Source organism: Fundulus heteroclitus, chromosome 16 (genome assembly GCF_011125445.2).
Source record: "Fundulus heteroclitus isolate FHET01 chromosome 16, MU-UCD_Fhet_4.1, whole genome shotgun sequence".
Classification (NCBI taxonomy): domain Eukaryota; kingdom Metazoa; phylum Chordata; class Actinopteri; order Cyprinodontiformes; family Fundulidae; genus Fundulus; species Fundulus heteroclitus.
This window is the reverse complement of record NC_046376.1, coordinates 20,744,541-20,751,712: the sequence shown is the minus strand read 5'-3', so window position 1 is coordinate 20,751,712 and position 7,172 is coordinate 20,744,541.

Below are 7,172 nucleotides of genomic sequence, written 5' to 3'. Positions count from 1 at the left end.
GCCACCACCTCGCCAAGATAGCGCTGCGGGAAGCTTGATGTTCATACCTTCACTGTGTTAGTCATTGTTTGTACTGCCGTTTTTTCCACTTTTCGTTGCGTTCGCCTGTCTGCTAAGCTCAAAACAACCGCGCCTGGTTTGACGGAGAAACCAGAACAGCTGAGCATCTTTACGACAGTGCACTTTTACTTTCGCCCTCTGGGGGGAGCCTCGCTGGAAAATCAACCCCGGTTGCATAGTATACCTTTAAAGGAAAACGCGGGAAAAAAACAAAGCTGACATGGGGAAGGCGGTGTTTCCCGCAGGAATTTGCTTAGGCGAGGCGGTGAGTTGGCGAACGGAACAAGTTTTGTGCTGAGCGGGGTCTGCATCGACGCCGTCGGTGAAGTCGCTTCTCGTTTCAAAGTATCCATGTGTTTTTGCCTGTTTTTCCCCAGCCATTCACTATATGCACGCGAGAAAGCAACAACAAAAAAAACGCGTGTTAACGTCAATTAAACATGCACGCATATCGAGTTAGCAAGCATTTCAGTTTAAAGTTCTTCCAGCAACGAGTATGACAGAAACAAGTTAGTTGTAACCACTGCCAAGTTAAACTTTGATATTGAACATAAAATGGTAATGCTGCTCCCTGCTGTTACCTCAGAAATTGCCTGTTTTTGGTAGATTTTTTCCCCATAAAGAGAATTCCCTGTCATTGGCAATAAGCTTTAATTTATTATTATTGCTATTTTTTGTTTTACATGTCTAAGTTAAGCTTTACACTAAATATGTGTTACTGATAAGTGCTACAAATGTTACAACACTTTTGTTCATATGGCAGCAGAACATTAAAATAAAAGTGCTCTTTACACTACTTTTGAATTCATTCTTGGAGTTTGTAAATACAATGCGATTAATCATGATTAATCAGGCAAATTATGCGATTAATCGCGATTAAATATTTTAATCGTTGCCCAGCCCTAACTACAAAACTAGTCCCAGTTAAAAACTTAAATATTATCTACGCTATAACAGGCAAAGGAAGAAGCAGGAGAGAGTAGTTTTGATTTGTGGAACTTAAAAAATGTAAGTAACAAACGTTAGCATCTCAAAATAATATTTAATTCTGAAGTATAATACATTTTATCAACAAAAACCTTTTTTTTCTTTTATAAAACTAAATATTCTGTGTCAGGCAGGAGTTCTGAAGACTGCTGGAAAAATCGACAAGCAAAGAATGTAAGCTTTCAAAAAATCCTGAAAAAAATTCTGATTCTTAGCCACAGCCAATGAAAAAGAAAAGGTGAGGGTGTCCCTTTTACCAATATTTCGTTGCTATTACTGTTTTAATTTTTGACAACCCTTTGAGGCGGTTCAGGTATAAATAACAGGTGTTATTTATTTCATAGAGTATAACAATGTGAGATGGCGCCTAAACATCTGCTATTTTTTGTTTAGAAAGCATAATTAGGGTTCCACATAATAATATGGCTATTTAATTGACTTTTTCTACTTTTAGAAATGGGATAAAGACAAGTACAAACAGAGGAACACTATTTACATTGGTTTTATTTTATATAGATTTCCACACAGTCCATAAGTAAATTAGTACAAACATTAGTGCCTGGTAAAAATGCTTGAATCTGGCTGTTTATTTTGGAGAAAATTACATTACAGATACGATAGTGTTATATTTTCTTTTAATAATTGTTAAAAGCGATTTTATATTTGAATAAACTTAGGCTCATGCTTAGTGTTGTGCTTTGTAGATGATGCCACCAAAAAAGAAAAGAGACATAAGGAGCTATTTCAACACTTAGACAGTAAGTACCATAGGATGATATATAAGGTTGTGTTATATTTATTCCTTTAACACTAAAAATGCACTTGAATAATAGGAACATTATATGATTATAGGAAACACATATATCCATTAATAATGATGCAGGGCAGCTTGAAGGTGAAGCAGCTGGCCCTTCAGTGCTTCAGGTGATGTCTAATTGATGTTAATTACCAAAAAAGGAGCCGCTTTTTATTTATATACAATATAAATATCCATTTGTATTTGATATGGCGGAATTTAGGGAACTCAAACAATGAGTGGTGATGTTTCAGCACAGGTAGAGATAGAAGTGTCCGAACCTTCAGGGCTTAAGGTGAGAGTTTATTTTTGTTCAGTATGAGTAATTGGATTCTGGGATCTCTTGGAGTTCACAAATGATGACATTAATTTTAGTGTAGTTTGCTTGATTTACATGTTTGTTTGATTGATTAATTGTACATAGGAAACTCAAATGAGCACACCATCATGCTATTACTGTTATAGAGCAATATGAGTTAATAGTCAGCTTTCTAATGCAATGGCCAAAGCTCAGGGGGAGGCAAGACATAATCTACTGGAAATAATGGGTTGTGTAAGGTATCTTGCAAGACAGGGACTTGCTTTTCGAGGACATGAAGAAGATGAAGGTAATTTGCATCATCTTGTAAAGTTTATGGCAAAAAACGATTCTCTTTTGTCCTTTTGGCTTACTCGTAGCCATGACTATGTGAGCCCACAGTGCTCAAATGATTAACTTTATTTGGGAACACAATCGTTTGGGAAATTGCCTCAACGATCAGGTCCTTACCAGTGGACCTTACCAGGTCCAATTTTCCATTATAATGGGTAGCACTCAGGACATACAAGGGAAAGAGTAAGTTTCTTTATATTTGAGATATGTGGACGAGGACTTAGAGCCAAATGAAGCATTTGTGGGACTGTATGAGGTACCAGGGACAACAGGTGAACAAATGGCCAAGCTAGCAGTTGATGTACTACTGAGGCTGTACATCCCAATCACTTCATTGCGAGGTCAAACCTATGATGGAGCAGCTAATATGGCTGGGGAGATTTCTGGGGCGCAGACAGTGCTGAAAAAAGAGCAGCCATTGGCATTGTATGTGCACTCTGGTGCCCACTGTGTGAATCCTATTACACAGTCTGCTTGTTGTGCCTCTCCCTTACTGCGTGATGCATTGCAATGGGTGCATGAACTGGGAACTCTAAGCAACCAGTCTTGGAAGTTTAAGGGGTTGTTGGCTGGACAGGCTGTGACTGGGGGCCATATAAATGAGATCAAGCCTCTGTATCCCACCAGGTGGACAGTACGTGGCCAGGCCGTTGACACAGTACTTTGTCAATATGAAGCTGTGTTGTCTAGTTTGGAGGAAATGGCCTCAGTAAGCTCTGAAACTGGCACTCGGGCCAATGGACTCTTAGAACGATTTCTTAAGGGTAGGTAAAACCGTTCTTGGAGTGCTGGTAGCCTCAGATGTGTTGGGCGAGCTGGAGTGTTTAAATCGATCTTTGCAGAATCGATCACAAACAATAGAGGGGATGCAGACTGCTGTTGGTTATGTCCAATCCACAATCAAAGAAAAAAGAACTGAGGAAAAGTTTGCAGTGTTATTTGCAAAGGCTGCAGAAATGACACATACCCTGCACCTTGACCCTATTGAAATACCCCACCATAGAAAACCACCCAAGCGGTTCAGTGGTCGGCCTTCTCCTCATAGGGCAAAATCACTTGAGGAACACTTTAGGGCTGAATATTATAAGGTGTTAGACACTTTGGAGAGTCAGTTTACGGAACGATTTAACCAACCAGATTTGCAAAAACTGAAACATGTCGAAAATGTTCTCCTTACTGGACAAGTGGATGATGGTATAGGGCAGTATCCAGAAATAAACACAGGGAGTTTGAGGGTCCAGCTGGCAATGTTTCACTCTGAGCATACATTTACGTCTGTTAGAGAAGCTGCAAATATTCTGAAAGGGATGTCCAGGGAAGTCAGAAGCTTGTTTGATGAGGTGGAAAAACTGATCAGGCTGTTGTTGGTTGTCCCTGTGGCATCAGCAGAGGCAGAACGAAGCTTTAGTGCTCTAAGAAGGTTAAAAACATGGTTAAGGTCAACCATGACTCAACAGCGCCTCAATAATATAGCACTCTGTCATGGTCATCAAACCATTCTGGACCAGCTTGATCTAAAAGATCTTTGTCAGCATGTTGTCTCTGTTAATGACAGACGTAGGCACATCTTCGGAATGTTTAGATGAAATAGAATACACTGAAAACAGTATTTACAGTCCAGCTTCTATGTGTGGAAATCAAGTTAGGTTCAAATTAATTTTCATGTTTTGGGTGCTGTTATCTACACTTCAGATGTATTATGTTCCCACTGGAACAGAAATCTGTTGTCTCCTTGCTGCAAAAATAAAGCCGGCTGACTTAGTTGGATTGACGTTGCCGGACCCTGAAATTCGTCCTACAACTGTAAAGGGAGGAGAAGAGGGACTGGGGGACTCTCCTAACGCCAAATACTTTGCAGCGGTGGACACGCTGTGTACGAGCTTTGTAAAACAGTTTACCCAGAGGACTGACTTTGCCGCTCTACAGAGAGTGAAACAACAGCCTGATGAGACTGTCTGATTTTCTGCACCGCCTAGAAGAAGACTTCAACGAACACTCTGGCATGGAAAGTCCTACTGATTTAACTGTCTTGGGGTCCTGGAAGAGGATGTTGTGCGGATACATCATGTAAGGACATCTCCCTGAAATAGCAGCAAAAACCAAAACTTTGTATGTGGGCTGGGAGGGATGGTGTGGGACTGGCTGAGTTAAAGAGACATGCTCTGCACAGCGGTGATGTCATCAGTGAAGGAAAGAAAAGGAAAGTTGAAAAAAGAGAAACTTATCTGCACAAGGTTGCCCTAACCCTTTGCCTGGTGCCGGCAACTGACAGATGGGGGATCGGACCCTGGATCCGGAGGCCAACCTCGTTGAGAACGGACCTGCCAATGGGCATGAGGCTTAACACACACACACACACACACACACATACACCTGTGTGTATGTGTGTGTGTGTGTGTGTGTGTTAAGCCTCATGCCCATTAGCAGACACATACTCCCTGCGGAGTGGAACACTCCGCAGGGAGAGCAGCTGAAGCATTCTATTTTGCTGTCTCTTCTGTGTCCTTTAAATCTTTTGGGTAGAGATTTGATGTGTAGATTGAACATAACTATCATTTCAACATCTGACGGACTGAGAGTTCATACACAGGGCTCTGACTATGACTTTACTGCAGTACATTGGGCAGCAGATCAACCTTTGAATGCATACGAATGGAAGCTTCCAGCTGGTCCTGTGCTTGAACATTTTGTCTCATTAGCAGTAAATGCTGTGAAACCTGACAGTGATATAATGACTGCTGATAACTTACATTGTACATCACATGTGTCTGATGGACCTGACTCTGACTATGAGGACCATTGGTGCAAAGCAACTAGTGAAAAATTACAGATCTCGGACATGTATTGGAATGAAAACAAGGCAGCCCTATCTGTAAACCTGACCTCTAAACAGCTGTGTTTTGTTTTCAAGTTTCTGGTTCAATGCCACATATTTCGTTGGCTAAATCAATGGATATGGAATGGAAAGATGTGGGCACATTTGTTAGGCGTTGTCTTCGTGCTACAGACTGGAGGGAGACAGATGTTATGTTTTTGTGTCTCCTTCTCTGAATGCTTTTAAAAGACACTGTCCCACTGTTATTGTCTGTTCTCGCACGGTTCAGCTGTTCTCAAATTCTCATGTCTTTTTAACTACAGAGATGCCAGATTCATTGTGGGCTGCTTACAAATATGATGTTGGTCATATTGCAGATTGCGAACCGGTTGTTATTACTCCAAAATCTAATTACAGGCCGTGTCAAAAACAATACCCATTGAAAAAGGAAGCTCTGGAGGGAATCCACACAGTTTTTGACTCTCTCCTAAAAGCTTCGGGTATTGTACCATGTCAAAATTTACCTGTGAAAATGCCACTGTTCCCTGTAAAAAAAAAATTAGACCCCCTGGAATCCCTGATGAATGAAGATTTGTCATGGACCTTCGGCCTGACAACCGGTCCATTGTGGCCGGCGCGCCGTTAATTGAGATCCCCTATACGATTTTGTCACAGATTCCATCTGAATCAAATTTTTTTTCAGTCATAGACTTGGCAATCACATTCTTTTTGGTTCCAGTTCACAAGGACAGTCAGTACTTGTTTGCATTCGAGTTCGATGGAAAACCATATTGTTTCACACGCCTTTGCCAGGGTTATACTGAGAGTCCAACCATTTCTAACACTGCGTTTAAGGAATCTTTGGCTGATTTAACTTTGACTTCTGGAACTGTTCTGATTCAATACGTTGATGATTTGCTGATCTGTGCTGAATCAGCTGATCAACGCTGGACAGAAACCTTAAAACTGCTTAAACATCTCTATCTCTAAAGGCCATAAAGTCTCAATATCTAAAATGAGACTTTCCACAGGGAGAGTCGTCTGCATGGTCCATGGCTTTGCAGCAATCCCTCATACTGAGCAAGCATGAAGCGACAGTGAAAAAAACCCTCCCCATTAACGGAAAGGAAAACCTCTAGCAGAACCAGGCTCAGCATGAACGGTCATCTGCCTCGACCGACTGGGGGTTACAGAAGACAGAGCAGAGACACAACAAGATAGACAAAAAAGCACAGAAGCACACATTGATCCAGTAATCTGTTCTACATTAGATGGTAATAGCGGGTGATCTGTCTTCCCTGGATGATGCCACAGTTAACAGAACGCCAGACCAGGTGTACCTACTATGAAGAAAAAAAAGAGAGAACAAAAAGTTAAAAGCTGAAATGACAACAGTAATTTCAATGCAATGCAAAACTGGAGAACAGTAGAACTTAGTAGAGTGAGAAATATAGGCCCTGATGTCCTCCAGTAGCCTAAGCCTACCTCTGTTAATCCACTACCAGTCAAATGGTTGTACTTGCCTTTGTCATTCAATGGCTTTTCTTTATTTTTATGACATTCTGCATTGTTGATATACACAGTGAAGGCATCAAAACTATGAGTCAAAGGTGTATCGAGTTATGTATCAACTAACTAAACTAAACTAAATTATTAAATAAAAACATCTTTAGAGTTATCAACACGTTGACCTGTACCCTCCACACTTCTGCTCCTGTGAATAGAGCACAGTAGCTCCTGGACTTTCTGTGTTGGATGAGAAGTGCAAACCTTCCACTCCCATTCTCACCACTTTCTAGAGAACACTAATCCACTTTTTCAAAATGACAAAAACAAATAATTCTGTAAATGAACAAGTTTTG